Raw genomic sequence first — 16221 nt, 5'->3', positions numbered from 1 at the left:
ACGCCCATAGCCATGGGAGAAGCACCAGGAACAGAACCTCCTGGTCCTGCCAGCACACACCTAGTAACCAGCCAAAGAAAACAGGTCTATTTCTGACAAGAAACCAGTCTATTTCTGTCAGCACTTGGAGATGAAGACTTCCCTAGAAATGGATGTTGAAGCCTGCCACGCATGCCAGGGCAGGTATGTGTGTACATGGACACACACACGCACACATATGTATAACACATATGCATGTACACACATGCTCCATTCTCTCCAAGAGGCCTGATGTGGAATTTGCCTGTGCCTGGGTTCTCCCTAGGGGCTGCAGGTGAATCTGAGCTGGCCAAGGAGGATGGCACAGGGTGTGTGTTCTGTGTGTGAGAGAGAGAGGGGTGGGGAGAGGGTATGTGGAGGAGGAGTCATAGGAATAACAGGAGTATCTACCTGAGATCAAGCCCTGACCAGGTGGCCTCAAGTCCCACCCATGTCTCTCTGGGGGACCAGAGGTGTGAGATCTTTCCCTCCACACCCGGGTGTACTCACAGTCCCTAAGTGTGCGCATCCTTCTCTGTCTTTGTATCCAATGTATCCAATCCATTACAACATACTGAAAACTCTCTAACACAGGGAGCAGCAGCTGCTAGGGACTCTCCCTGCCAGTGCAATCATCCATTACCATACAAAAATATTTCGGGGGGCAGCAGTTGTCTAGGGGGTTCCGTCTGGATGAGCACCGGTTGTCCCTGTGATTATGCTGGGACTGAGTGGAGGCAAAGGCAGAGATGGAAGCAGCTGAGTCCCTAGCCATCAGCTTCCTCTGAGCGCCAGGGCTGGGTCACTGGCCACCTCAATGCCAAGACACAAGAATAGAAAGCAGAGGAGATGTGGAGAGAGCAACAGGACCCAGCCCTGTCCCCAAAGCCCCCCGCCCACCTGCCCTTACTGTCCCCACATTACCCTGTACACCACCTGTGGGCTACCTTTCTCATGCAGCTACTCTGCACAGCCAATGGAGGTCAGGTATAAAAGAACCATGATCTCAAATGACCACTACCCCATTAACAAAGGGCAGCATGGGCACCTGGCCAGCTGCTTCCCACGGTCTGGTTTCTGCGGCCTAATGAACCTGTAAGGACGGCCTTCACCTCATCCCCATTTTAGAGACGAGCACACAGAGGCGCAGGGAAGTGGCCACACTTCCCCCAATTGTAAAGGATTTGAACTTGGAGTCCTGTGAGTCTGAGGTCCAGCTGCTAACCCCTAGCGACCCCCTCGGGCTAGCTCCAAAACCATCCATGTGCAGTGACAGACAAAGGCTTGGGACGTCAGAATCCTAATATATGCTTTCAGTCATGTTCAGGACAAGAGCTACCGACACCCACACATTTCTGGAGGGTCTGCCATGTGCCAGGTGCTCCATGAGGCCCTAAGGGTATAGCTGTGGCCCAAATGAAGTCCCCCCGTCCTGGGTGAATCTTAGAACCTCATGACTCATCTCTTTGCCCAAGCCAGACACTCAAGCTTCCTCCTTGATACCTCCTCATTTCCAGCTCCCTCAGAGGGATCTGGGGACTGTTTAACCCTCGGTGAGTCCTGTCCATCTCACCCTTCACTCAGCCTAGTGACCCCCTCCCCACTTCTCCCTACCATGCTCTATCCACAGTGCTGTGAGGCAGAAGGGTGTGGATGAGAACGAGCCTGTCCACCATGAACTGGGCCCCACCACCTGGGTTCCCAGCAGAAAAGACGAAATCCCTTTCCTTCTCCCATCAACCTCCCAGTATCCCAAACCTGAGCAGAAACCAAAATGGTGGTCCCAAACCTTATTCCCAGAAAGTAGGGTGAAATTACTATCACCACTGACTTGGCTAGGAAGAGGGAGCAAGAAGAAACAAATCCCCCTCAGCCTGGAACACTTGAAGCAAAACCCACACTGCCAATGCTGTCTTGATTCTGGGCTTCCTTCCCCTCGACCTCCCAGTCTTGTAAATCTCAGTACCACAGAGTGGAGCCTCAGAAAAGGGGGCCAACTGACCTAGACCATAGAGTGGAGCATCAGGCAGAGGGGCAGAAGTGCCAACATATAGGCATAAGAGAGTTAGAATGACAGTAGGCAGAAAGGCTCTGGGGCTGATAATGGCACTGGCTTTTGGCATGTCTACACAGGAGACTCCCTCTTCCTATGGATAAGGATGCAAAGACACCGAGATGCCAGTTGACTTACCTGAGGTCGCACACACAGCCAGTTGGTAGTATGGCTGGTTGGGCTCTCACTGTCTCCAAATGGTTGCAGGCAGGGTAGTTCGGTGGGAAGGACATGGGTCACTCTGTCAAGAATGTGACAGGGTGATCCAGATATTCTAGGGAATTGCTTGGCAGCCTGGGGGCCTCCTTTGGGACTCAGGTGACAGACTGAGAAAATACAGACTGTACCCTTACGAGGAAGCCAGATTCTGAGGGGAACAACCTGGGCCAGACGTAGCACATTAAACACAAGTGAAGACAATTCAGCATCTGGTCTGGGACGGCGTCCTATCCAAAGCAAGCCGTGAGGCCTGGGGGATGCACAGGTTGTAACACTGAGTTTGGGGCTGGGGCCTGTGCGTTGTAGTTTGCATTGAGGTTTGAAGCCGAATTAGAACCACGCAAAAGCTGGTCACCTGTGGCTCATACCTGTAACCCTAGCTACTCAGGAGGCTGAAATCTGAGGAACAAAGTTTGAAGCCAACCTAGGCAGAAAAGTCCATGAGGGTCTTATCTCCCACCAGCCAGCAAAAGAAAACCTCACATTGAGCTGTGGCTCAATTGGTAAAGCACCAACCCTGAGTGAAAAATCTCAGGGATAGTACCAAGGCCTTGAGTCCCAGCCCCAGTTATCAACACACACACACACACACACACACACACACACACACACACATACACACACACACTCACACACACACAAACCCACCTATGTGTGAAACAGTCCTGACATGATGGTGACCAGGAAGCACACTTACCTTCCCCTCCTCCACTGCCCAGACCTCCCCCCTCCCCTCCACAACACACACAAACACCTGCAGTCATCCTCACTAGCCAAGCCTGGCCCTGAGCTACTGTCACCATGGATCTTCAAACCTGCTCCACATCCACAGCAATCCATCCTCTATGCAGCCAGCACGCAGCCCAGTGTCCTGATGACAAATCAGACTGTGTGAATGTGAGCCCCAGCTTAGAAGCCTTCTAGCTACCCACTGCGGTGTCACTATGCCGTGGTACAACTGGCACAGCCCTCCGGGACTTGCCGTGGCTTCCTGAGCTGTCACTCAGGTCTTCCCCACCTCCTCCCCCCCTACACACACCTCTTGCTCCATTTGTGCTTCCTCCCCAGGTTCCTGCTTTCTCCAGCCAGGCCTAACCCTAAGCAGGAAGCCTGGGGCCTGCCTTTCTACATCCCCAGTTCCCAACTCAAGTGAATTCCAAAGGTGCTCTAAAACTCCAACAGCCAGGTGACATGCAGATCTATGAAATCAGAGTCTCTTCAGGGAAGAAATCTTTTGGGGGACTCGTGTATGTAAAACCTCTGTTCCTCTCTCTGTATCCAAGCCCCCTCTGCTTCCTTGAAGATATAACCCTGGTGTCTCAACCAACCATCAAATATTTATTGAGTCAGGCACTATTCTAAGCACTGGATATAAAAAATAATGATAGCTAATATTTATGGAGCGCTTGACAGATGCCAGATACTGTTCTGAGTACTTTACATATATTAACTCATTTAACCCACATCACACCTGTAGGCAAAGGTATTCTGATGGTTGATAGATCAGTCCCCTACTCCGTGTGGAGGAGGGGGTTCCATCCCCACGAGTGGCTTGAAGACAAGCATGAAATGCTCCCAACAATGACAAGTGTCTAAAAGTTAAAAAGGCAAAGGTCCCAGGGGACCTGCTAGGCCAGTGACCCTGAGTCAGAGGAAAGTCCTCATAAATCACCTGGGCCAGCAGGCCAGTCAGAGTTTTATGGGCCCTGGGGCCCAGGCCACTTTTTATGAACATCATTCAGAATTTATAGACTCTTGTCACTGTCCTTTCCACCTCTTTTATTTCAATGGCACGAATAGGGCGTGTGCTCTCCCAACCCCAGGATCCAGCATTAATTCTTCTGCATTAGTCCCCAGATGTGGGAGGAGAGGGCCAGATGTCCACAGAGAGTCTTGAGGGGAACGCACTTCTAGCAGGCACAGGCAGGTGGGCCGACCCCCTGTCCCCACCCTGGGAAGGACCAGATGGGAACTGGGAAATGAAGCACAGGAACCAAGACACATCCCTTTAGATCTGGTCCCTTCAAGCCTGAGACTTCACACCCATCCAAGAAGAGAGTGTGTTCAAATGATGGGGCTGGCAGCTAATTCCGACGTCATGCACCCCACACCACATTCTGAAGGACTTTCAAGGTCATCTGCTCAGCCAATCCTCCCACAGCCTAGGGATTCGGCGCCAGAAGTAGCCTCGCTGTGTCGAAGGGGAAACTGAGGCTCAGAGAGGTGAGTGACTTGGGTAACACCACACAGCTCCTAAGGAATCTCCAGGCTTCCTGATGCTTGGGTCTCTACCACACATAGCAAGTTTCATTAAGCAATCTCGGTGTGACAAGCAGCAGGCGTGGGGGTCTCTTCCTGGTTTGGGCCCAGCACAAGGATTTGAGCTGGCACTCCTGAGCCCAGCGGTCACTTTACCCTTGGGACAAACTCTCCTTAACCTCTCTGAGCCTTTGCTCAGTCACCTGTAAAATGAAATAATAGCAGGCCCCACCCCAGCCTTGTGATACTATAATCCAAGCAAGACCTGGTCACTCCATTAGCTTTTCTGAGTGCCTGTTTCTTTACAGTTAAATGGAGATGCAGCCTTACTGTCATGGGGTCTGGGAAGGAAGGCCAGCAGAGGTTACAAGAGGGACCCTGATGTGTACAAAATGCTGTACCCAGGGAAAGGGTGAAGGTAACACACACTCTAATAGACACAGCATGATATACACCGATGCTAACACAGTAAACAAGAAATAATGCCTGCATTAAAACCTGAATTGAGGGTGCCACAGATGGAGAAAGAGAGGGTGAGGTTGACAAAGGTCAAGGGAGGCAGGGCTGAGCGAGCACCAGGGCTGGACTCAGAGAGGGGGATCGATGCTGTACTGTAATTTAAAAACCTATGTACAGTACACATCAGCCTGGTATTGCAGAGAAGAAATGAAGCAATGGGGTGGCCAGGCCTGGGACAACTCAGTCCCAGCTGGACCAGCCACCCACTGCCCCCCACCAGCTGCCTGAGGCTCTTAAGCCATTGTTTAGTCTCTGTCCCAGTTTTATCTGGGCGCTGAACCCAGGCTCCTATCAGATGCACTCCACATTTACACGGCCTGGAATGCATGAAGCAGGCTCGTGGCAGAGTCCTGAAACTATGAGGCTCCGACTTCTCAGCCTGGGTTGGGAGCCTGGGTCAGGATTCTGGCTGTCATACATCCTCATCTCCTGCTCCTCCTCCACGTGGTCACGCCTGTCCTGGTGACTGTCCTTGTCCTTTCCTGTAACTACCCCCCCCATACCAAACACCAAGTTCTTGAAACCATAGTTCACAAGCAGCTCCTTCTGAGGTCTGCTTTCCCCACTGGGTCACTTCAACCCCCTTTTCTGGGTGAATGCATGTGAGGCCCAAGGCCATTCCCTCACCTGGCTTTCCCTCCTCCTTCCCAGAGGGCCTTAAGAGTCCCTCTGTCCTGGACACAGCCCTGAGGAGAGTGAGCTGGGGTGTGCCCAGGAATGTGTGCAACACACCAGGCCAGGCTGAGTCCGAGGCCTTCCTCCTTGACAGAGGATCCCCAATCCAGGCTCCCCAATTCCTCTGCTGGCCCCTTCTACAGCCCCTCCTACCCCCACAGGTTGTATCACGCAGTCCTTGGGGATGAGTGACACTGAGAGCCCATGGCTCCATCCCAGGTCATTTCCAAAAGCTCCAAACCAGAACACCCAGGTCCCACCACTAACTCCCATCCCCCTGGGTACCAAGCAACACACACATTCCCTGTCTTCTCCTATGCCAGGCCAAGCAAACTGCCCAGGCACACAAGCTGGGAATGTGCCCTGGACTTGCTACCCTGAGACCTGTTTCCCCAGTGCCCTCCGGACCCCATCATCCCCCCAACATCATCTATTCCATCATCACTCCAGAGACCACCCCTTGGAGATAGGCACTATGGTTGTGAAGAAGGACTTCATAAGCCCCATGCCTCAGTTTCCCCTCATGAAGAACTACCATGGCATCCTCCATGCCTGATAAGATGGCTTGAAGGGCCAACTGAGATCTCGTGTTACAAAATTCACCAAGCTCCTGAACACTGTAGGGAGAGGGGATCTGAAAGATGTGTCACACCGCCCTCACCATCACCCCTCCTCGGAGCTCACTAGCTCACACTAGAGTTCAGCGGGTTCTGGGCACTGCTCCAGTTCTTTATTACATAGAGTAGGGCAACAAATTCTTCCTGAACTCTGAGAGGTGGCACTACAGATGAGGAAGCCAAGATGGGACACAGGTTCACATGACAAGAACTAGAACTCGATGGAGTTCTAGGAGGGAGGACCCAGGTAGGCTCAGACCCCTACCCGTCATGTTCCATCTCCATGCTGTAGCCCTGTGCGTGTCTTAGTAACAGCCGCCTTATCCATTGCGTTCTCTGACAGATCCAGGCTTCCTAAGGGATGGGAGGTCACATCTCCAGATGAAGCCTTCACAAGCACAAGCCTGCATTCTGTGAGGGCAAATCTAGCTCCTTGCCAACAGGACTTCACCCAGATTCACACCTCTCCCCATCATGCCTGTCCTCCTGGGATGATCTCTTCTAGGTCCCCCTCCTCGACTCCCCTAGCCCCAGCTTAGCCTTCATGACGCAGGTGCCCAGACCAGGAGGAAGATTAAGTGGTTCTTTAGGGACAGTGGATCCCCGCCTGGGCCCGTGGCCCCAATCTCTTCAGCCCACCAGTGGCTATTTGGGTGAAATGTGAAGATCTCAGCTTAGTGTTGAGGCAGGAGGAGGAATACTGGCACGCAGCTCAAGAGACTGATTCTTTAAGTGGTCTTTATCACCGCCATACCATTACTAACTGTATCGCCACCACCATCGTCACCGCCGCCACCACCATCATCATTAACATCAGGAACAACATCACTGCGGCACCATCAGCAGCATCGCTTTTCCCCTCCACTCTCACCTTTCCATCAAGCGGCTAATCACGTGTGCTCTTGGACTGATTCCTGAGCACACACGCACTCACATGTGAGCACACACACGCACACGAGGGCACAGACAGGGGACAGCACTAGAAACCAACTCCACCTGGGAACCCCACTTCCTCTAAGCAGCCTGGAAGACTACTCGTGTCTGGGCTGAGAAGACAGGATTCCAGGGCTAACTCTACCACCTATGTGCACATCTTCAGTCCCCAGTTTCCCACCAGTCCTGGGAGGAACTATGTCTCGTCCTGTCCCCAGGCAGGTGCTTCAGAGCAGAAAATGCCACCGTGCGCTGTGGTGAAATTCTGGCAGTGCCGGGGTCTGAGTGTTCAGGCTGAGCCTGCTATGGGCATGGTCTGTGGCAAGCCCTTCCTGCCATATCCCAGGGACACAAAGGTACTCTGACAGGGCTGGGCATTACCAAGTGACAAGCAGACATGGTGAGAAAAATGGAGTGCGTGTCTGTGAATGTGTGTTCACACACACATGTATGTGCCTCTATGGATGTGAAAGGATGTCTACGCATATAGGAATGTCTATCTGGGTGCATGGACATCCGTGGATGTGTGCACACTCGTGACTGTGTGTGTTTGAGTAGGAATATGTCTTTGCATCTGTATGTGTTGGTGCAAACAAGGATGGAAAAATTGCTATTCAGTCTGGTCAGTGGAGTCTAAGCCAGCCTACCTGCCTGCCTGCCTTCCTTCCTTCCTTCCTTCCTTCCTTCCTTTCTCCCTTCCTCCCAGGGACCCTTCTGGGTATTATAGAGACCTCAGTCCAGGAGATGTTGCATTCAATTTGCTCCCTCTAGGAATCTCCAATATCCTCTTGGAATGGCAAGGCTCATCTTTCATCCATACTGACCATTTCTAGGAGGCCTCTGGGGATAACAAAGGTTAGGTATGCTTTTATCTCATTGTCATCAACTCTGATTCCTCCCCCTCCCTCTCTCTCTCTCTCTCTCTCTCTCTCTCTCTCTCTCTCTCTCTCTCTCTCTCTCTCTCTCTCTCTCGCACACACACACACACACACACACACACACACACACACCGTATTAAGTGATGAGTACACATCATATATCTCAGAGATCAGCCTCTACAACAACAAGACCTCATCTGCCTCACCACTGTGAGGCAGGAGCCTTTATGCTCCTTAGCAGTGAAAACCCCATTCCCTAGCTGACTGAATGTGGCAGGGCTTCTGAGAAGGTCAAGCTGGCTTTGCAGGACAGGGACCGAAAGCCAGTCCTAAGGGAAGGGGAGTTAGGGGGACCGACTTTGTATCCTGATACAGTTGATTAGAGACCCGAGTTAAGACAAGAAAGAACGCCCCTCTGGGGAAGAGGAGAAGGGGAGAGGTGTAGTGGGGAGAGCCCCAGGTGGGAAAGACAGAGGGAAGAGGGCTGGGGAGAGATGCTTAACTTTCGGCTTCAGCTGGTTGTGTCTGGGCACGTTGGCTGTTGTGTCACTCCCGTGGGGGGAGGGGAGGATTAATACAGGATGCTCCACTAATAAAATACTTCAACCCTGAAGAACCCAACTTCAGAAGTGAGCAATGGCTCATTTCCTGTTCCCACAGGAAATCCAGCACACAGGCCTGGGCCCTTGTTCAAGAATTCTCAAGAAGGCCCCCAGGTAGCCGCCTGAACCATCTCGGACATAGCTTAGCATCCACATCTTGTCTCTAGACTTCCAATCTGTCCGTCCGGACCCAGATAAATCCCAATCGATGATGCTCTCCCTGTTGCCATAACCTCGGGGCCTCTCTGCAGATTCCCCAACCTGCCGCCCCACCTCCACGTAGCAGACAAGGAAACGGTCCCAGACAGAGTGACAAGGCCTGGCCTGGGCGCCTCTTCACCACAGTGTTGCTCCAACATGCTTGATGCCACCAGACTCAAGAGAGTCCCCAGCCAGATGACCCAGAATGGAGTTGCTCCTGGTATGTGATGCCTCGCTCCTTTTCTCCTGACCTTCTCCTCAAAGACCAGCCTGGTATTCCAAGGGCAACCCAGCCATCCTGACCCCCTCCCACCCCATCTAAAACAGAGGCTGGAGAAGAGCTCTGTACTCAGAGCTTTGCACAACTGCCCTGTTCCTGGTGATGTTGAGGCTTCTAGTCCTTGGTCCCCTCTTCGGGTAGCAAGGGTCCAAGAACTTGTCCTCTGTCATCTCCATGAATGTACCCCTTCAACACCTAGATAGGTGTTGAGCTCTGAGGCATCATGTTGTACCCCCAAGGGGGCAAAAAGCGGGTTCATGATGAGAAAACCTTTATTTTTGATATATAAATAATATATTATAATAAATAGAGAGAGACACACACAGTATAGTCACAGTGTTAAATTTTCATGGAAAAATCTGGCTAAGCTTTGTGGCTCTTGCCTGTAATCCTGGCTACTTAGGAGGCTGTGATCAAGAGGACTGAGGTTTGAGGCCAGTCTAGGCAGAAAAGTCCACAAGACTCTTGTCTCCACCGCGGGAAGCTGAACCCGATGGTGTGCACCTGTGATCCAACAACCCCAGAAAGCCTCAAAGTTGGCAGATGGTGGGTCAGGCTGGCCCGGGCAAGAACTGCATTCCTGTCCTAAAAATAATCGGCAAAAGAAATAAAGAAGAAAAGAAAAAATGTACAGGGCTGAGGGTGTGGCTTCAGTGGTAGAGCAGCAGCTCAGCGAGAGACCCCAAAATCTCCCGGGAGGTGTGATTGGGGCAAGGTTCTAAATAGAACCTTCACGGGAGGGATCAAACAAGCTGGAACACCACCCGTGGCCTCCTGCTCTGCTGACAGCCACCTGATGAGGGGACTCTGTGTCATGGATGCCAGCGTGCCCTCCCAGGTGCCCAGCCAGGATTCCCCCACCCACCTGGACCATGCTGCAGCTTGGACCTCCTCTGGCTGCCACAGGCACAGTGCCCACAGCCTAGCCCACCATGGTATCCGTTAACCCTGCTGCTACAGGAACCTGAGCCCAAGCCCACCTCCACAGCAACTGGGACAGTTTGTTGGCTTGTGGATGTAACCCCAATGGACACACTCGGTGTCTGAAGGGCATCTGCACCTGATCCTTGATCCTTGCAACCTTGAGAGCGGCTACTAGTGTAGGGAGGCCAGATCGAGGGGTGCTGGGAGCTGCCTCCACCCAGGTCCCTTGACTCCCCCCGCCATTCAGGAGCTGTCCAGCTCCTGACCTCAGAGGACACATCTTGACTGTTCCATGGGTTTCTTTTAAGCTCACAGAGGTGAAGAACAACCATGAAGAAGGCTAGGCAGGGCTCCCTGATCCAGAGTTTTCTGGATTTCCCTCCCCAGACATATAGGAGGCCCCCTGGGAATTATGGGGGTGCTTCTAGGACCCCCATTCATCACCATGGTGGGAGCAAGCATGTGCAGGGGTCAAGAGAGTGGATTTGGGGGTCAAATAGACATGAGCACTGAGGGTCAGGTGGTGCTAGCTAGGTACCCAGCAGGCTGGGTCCAGCCTCTCTGCTTGCTCATCTGTACAGTGGAGCTCACAGCTGATGGTAGGGAAGCATGGTGGGGGATTCTATGGGCCTCAGTGAGTACTGTCTGGCACCCATAAGCATTGTTGGAAGGAGCTGGTTCTGAGAACCTAAGGGCATTCTCCACTTCTCCAGTGCCACATTCTCCAAGTCCCCAGTGACCACTGAGTATTTAAAAAGAAAACCATCTTTGCCTTTGATGGGTCTGGAGGGGCTTTGGCTGCTCCTGATAGTCTCACCTCTTCCAGGAGGCCTCCTGGATTATCTTCACCTGGAGCAGGCTGGGGGCATGGTTACCTTCCCTGTCTTTAGATCTGATTTCCTGAAACACAAGGGCCTGCTTTCAGGCCTGTCCATTACAGCTTGATGACTTCCCCCATTCCCCCCCCCCCACCCAGCTGGCTCAACAGAGAATCTTCATACTCATCTGGGGCCAAGCCCCTCCCAGAGACCAAATGTACCTCCTTAAACCCATAGACTGGGTCCAGATCCACCCCCAGGTCTGCTCAGACTCCTGGAGTTGAGATCTGCATCCATTCACAGAGCCTGGGCCTAATGCCCAGCTCTCCCAGGAGGACACATTCAACGAGTAGGAGGCAGGGACCAGAGGTCAGGGTTGTTCCACACTCAAGCCTCAGACAAGCGAGGGGAACAAATGACACTTGTCAAACAGAGAGCCTCACTTCCTGAGCAAATGTGCACGAATAAAACTCCAAAGCAAACACACAGAGATGGAGAAGAGAAGCAGGTGCCAGCTCCTCCCCCTCTCTGCCCCCAGTGAAATTTTCTCCTCTACTCTCCATTCTGTAAGTGTTCTGGAAAGCTCCCTGGAGTCTTTTCACCATCCATGTGCTGGTGGTGGCATCAGACACTCTCTGGCAGTCACTGAGTGAGTAGGGGATCTGAATCCATCATTCTGCAAGCCTCCAAAGGTCACCCACCCACCATCGCCCTACACACACTGAAACCCCCACTCAGATCTGAGGAGGGGTGCGGGACTAGCCCAGAAGACACGGATTGCATCATGCAACTGCTGGACATGTGCTGTTGGTTCATTGTACCAGTTAAGAACACAGGAGCTCAAGTGGCTCAACAAGATGGGGCCAAGCCAGAATTTGAACTTAGGCCTTCCCAAATTTCCATTCCATTCTATGACAACCTCCTCCCTTCACATAATGTGGAACCCAATACTGCTTTAAAGAGGTGGGGGACATGAAATACCCAACTTACAGTTATGAGTCTTGTGCAGACTTGTGTGCACTTGACCCTCTCTAGTGGTTGTTTGCTCTGTCTCTGCTTTCAGTCTAGCTGCCTCCCCCACCAGACTGTAACTAGATATCAATAACTGTATTTATCTCCATTGCAGGACTTTCTGGAGACAATGCTACTTACAACATCACTTCTCAACTATCTCCTTCACAGACTGGCTTCAGGCTCAGGTCAGGGGGCTTGGAAGTCTTTTATTTCCCCATCCTACAGAATAGAGGAGATTGGCAAACCAGAAACTAGAAATCCAAACCTCTCAGATTTGTCTCTGGAGTCAGAACAGGACCAAGAAGGGACAATCTCCGTTGAGCTAAATGATTTCTGCCTGGTTTGTTCTCACCACCACCCCAGATCTGTGTTTTGCCTCTCCATTTTCTCAGCCTGATTTCCAGAGAGCTCCCCTCCTTTACCCTCCCTCGGACCTGAATCCCTAACTTCTCCCATTTTGAGGGGATGGGGAGGGGTCAGAGAGGCCTGAGCCCCAGCCACCTTCAGACTGTGGCAGGCATGGTCCAGCCTCTGGAGCTGCCCCTGGAAGCCCTGCTCCCAGGAAGCAGAAGCTCTGCCAGAGGCTGCACTAGAAATGCCAAGTCTGCTGTTTGCATTCCCCAGGGTGAGGGCAGGAAGATAAGTAATTACCTTCCTGGGCAAGAATTAGACCAGAAACTCTTAGATTGAGAGCTGGGCAGGGACCTGAGCAGAAACAAGGGAGGAAGATTGGAGGAGAGGGAAACTCTGCTCATTCCATCCAACAGCAGAAGGAAGGATGACATTCCAGTGTCAGCTGAGAGGCTGGCCAGCCAGCTAGGTCCCAGGAGACTGGTGACTCTAAGGACAGGCCTTCAGGAGCTCCCCATCATCCCTGCACAACCAGCCCCTTCAGCCTCCGAAAGACCCCATCAAGTCTGATGTCCTCACTCCAGGCTCTGCCGCATCTCCGCTGTATGAAGCTACTTGCTGGAGGAGAGCTGCCAGACCAAGGCACAGATCCAAGACCTGGCTCCTGTGGTCGTTGTTACCCTGCTGCTTTGGCTCAGCTCCCTACCACCAGAACCCCCCTCCCCTCAATACATCAGCCCATCCGGAACCTCTGCCCTGGGTGTGGGGAAGCCCACAGCGCAGAGAAGAGGTGCTGTCCTCCACAGATGTGGTCCTCCCTAGCCTGGAACTCAATTTCCTGAGCTTACCTCTCCTCCAGTCACACAAGGCCCATCAGGCCACAACTGCCGACTACACACACACACACACACACACACACACACACACACACACATTCCATTGTGATCAGGGCAGAGGCTCACCATCTATTGCCATACCTGTCTTGTAACTCTACCCCCATAGTACAGATTCTGATAAACACTCTCTCCCTGCAGGTGTCTGTCTGTCTGTCTGTCTGTTTGTCTGTCTGTGTCTGATCCTTGGCTCAGTCCTGCTGCAGGCTTTGCTTAGACGTTCTCCCCCCCACCACACCCCTCCTCTCCCTGGAACTCACAGCCTCTTTGCTTTGTACTGAGCTGTCAGGAAGATGGGCTAGACACTCCCTGCACTCACTGCCTGTCTCCCCAGAGCTGTCCCCAGCCCCTCCTGCCCCCAGCCCTCCCTGTTCCCAGCCCTCCCTGCCCCCCTTCCCCCTGCCCCCCTGTCCCCAGCCCTCCCTGTCCCCACCCCTCCCTGCCCCCTGCCCTGTTGGAATCAGGGCCAAGCTGGGAGGGACACAGATACCTACCAATATCCCGGGTATGGCTGATGCCTGTTTCCATATTGCTCTATCCTGCCATTTGAACAGTCCAGGCTACACACACACACACATACACAGAGTCCTGCTCCCCCCTGCCTTGTGCTAGGGGCCAGGAGGGGGTCCATGCGTCGGTCCTGCCTGCCTCTCCCGGCGGCATCACGCCTTGCTGCCCTCCATTCTTGCTGCACCAAGCCCCCCGGCCGCCCCTCCCCCCCACCCCCCTCGAGCCTCTACCCCACCCCGCCCATCCCCACTGCTCCCCGAGCCCCTGGCGCGTCGGACCCCAGCCACGGATCCAGCCAGGCCTGGCATGTGCGGAGATGCAACAGAGTGGTCTGGCGGCAAAGTTCTCCAGCTGCTTGCCATGGTTCCGTGTGCCAGAGGCTCCTGATCTTTCCCTGGACCCCCCTCGTCCCTGCTCCCCGCCAGAGTTTGGCCCCCACTGCTAAACAAATGCATAAAAACCGAGAAAGAGAAGAAAACCGCTGGCGATCTGGATAGCATTGCAGACCAGAGGGTGCCCACGCGAGTTCCCAGGGTGAGGGGAGCCCCCGGAGAAGGGGGTGCGAAGTTCTCTGGTCCCTCGGGTGCGTGCATCCCCGCGCCCCGCGCCCGCCCGCACACCTGGGGGTCTCCCGCAGACCGCCCGGCCACTCACCTGGGCAGGGCAGCATCTACCCCCGGCTGGGAGGCTCCGAGGCCGGCTCCGCGGGGCGCCCGGGCTCCCCGGCTCGGCCGCGCATCCTTCCCGGGCCCGACTCAGGCTGGAGCGAAGCCCCGCGCGTCTCGAGCGAAGGCCGGCGGGCAGACGGGGCCTCAGACGTCCAGGCGCGGAGAGCCCGGCGGCTCACGCACTTATATCCATGGCGATCGGCAAGAAGAGCAGGGGCACAACTTGTTCTCCTCGCTTCCAGATTAAAATAAATAAATCAATCAACCCAGGGGAAGAACAGATAATCCCTTCTTAGGAGGACGCAGGCAGGATTCTCCGGATCCAAGAACCCCCGGCTTTCCCGGGGACCCGGAGCAGCTCGGAAAAGCGGGGTGTCTCCAAGTTGAGTGTGATCGGGGTGTGAGATCGGTGTGTGTGTGTGTGCGTGTGTCAGCGAGGGGAGCCACGCACTTACACCCCCACACACACTCCCCCGCGCGCACACACACTGCCCCCACGCGTGCGCGCACCGGGTCTCCTCTCTCCCTCTCTCTCTCTCTCTCTCTCTCTCTCTCTCTCTCTCTCTCTCTCTCTCTCTCTCTCTCTCTCTCTCTCTCTCTCTCTCTCACACACACACACACACACACACACACACACACACACACACACACACACACACGGATCACACGCTCTGATCCAGGAAGGAGCTGGCTGCGCAGCGCCCGGCCCTGGGTGGAGAGAGCCCCGGGGCTGGCGGCACCGCGCGGCCGTGCGCACCGCCCGGTCCTCGGCGTGGCAGCCCCCAGTGGCGGCCGGAGGAGCTGCAGGACGCCGGGAGCCAGCGCCGGGGCGCCCACCCGCTGCCCGGCCTGCCGCCCAGTGTCGATCCACTCGGCCTCTGAGACCCAAGGTGTTCCCGTTCCTGGCAGGGTTGGCACTGGGACGCCGAGGGCAGCTTGCCGGGTCCTCTCGGAGGGGCAAATGAGCTGGGGCCGCGGCGGGCGGACGGGCGGGCGGATCGGGGTCCCGGAAAGCCGGAGGAAAGGCTCAGGCTCCGCAGCCCAGCAACGCGCGCAGCCCCTGCGCACGGCGACCCCGCGCCGCCCGGCTGCGCGGCTGTAGCCCGCGCCGGGGCCGCCGCCTCGGGTCTCGTGCCGGGAGAGCCGGGAGCCCGCCGCCTGCCGGAGGAAAACCCGAGCGCGCCGGCCCGGCGGGGCCAGGGGCGGGGGACCCGAGCATCGCGCCCACCGGGCCCAAGAGCCCAGCTCGGATGCCGCACCCTAGCGAGACACCTAGGAAAAACACCCCGGGCACCCGGGGGCACGCACACGCGTTTTGATTTCTCGTGATTAGTTACAAGTATTCCAACCTGGCACGCCGGACGTGCACCTGAAGCCTGCCCGACCTTAATCTTGGTTGAAACCCCAGGAAGACATCGAGGCCCAGGAAAACTAAAGCATGTCGTCTTAGGCACATGGCAGGTAGGGGCGTTTTGACGCAGAGCCTTTGGGGACTGACCTTTGACGGAGACCCCGGTCCCCGCAGGCATCACCAACCAGTTCCTGGAGAAGGGAGAGAGCTGGGCTCCACTTCACCGGGCTCTGGAGAAGCAACTGTACCTTAGCCACAGACAGAAATCAATCCTCTCTAGCCTTACTGGCTCGGGCTATTAAATCAATCCAGGCACAGGCAGAACATCTCAATCTTTCTCTTTCCTCCTGGTGGCTAACAGGGCCCTTGCACCTGTCCTGGTTACCCACAGGGAGACACATGGCACACGTGGCTGCATCTCTGCAGCCCAGGGCTGGC

The 16221-nt window shown here is 54.7% G+C and overlaps 1 protein-coding gene across 1 annotated transcript in view; it reads right to left on the bottom strand.

The window, feature by feature from the left end:
• Lrfn2 (leucine rich repeat and fibronectin type III domain containing 2) overlaps positions 1-14857 on the bottom strand; it is a 119866-nt gene extending 105009 nt beyond the window's left edge. The window contains exon 1 of the mRNA XM_090355726.1: positions 14419-14857. The gene's annotated coding sequence lies outside the window, so the exon portion shown is untranslated. The remainder of the gene's footprint in view (positions 1-14418) is intronic.
• Between the last annotated feature and the right edge of the window lie 1364 nt (positions 14858-16221).

Source organism: Megascapheus bottae, chromosome 22, assembly GCF_031878675.1.
Source record: "Megascapheus bottae isolate mThoBot1 chromosome 22, mThoBot2.hap1, whole genome shotgun sequence".
NCBI classification, from domain to species: Eukaryota; Metazoa; Chordata; class Mammalia; order Rodentia; family Geomyidae; genus Megascapheus; species Megascapheus bottae.
Note: the sequence above shows the minus strand (reverse complement) of the source record. Positions and strands in the feature narration are given on the sequence as shown.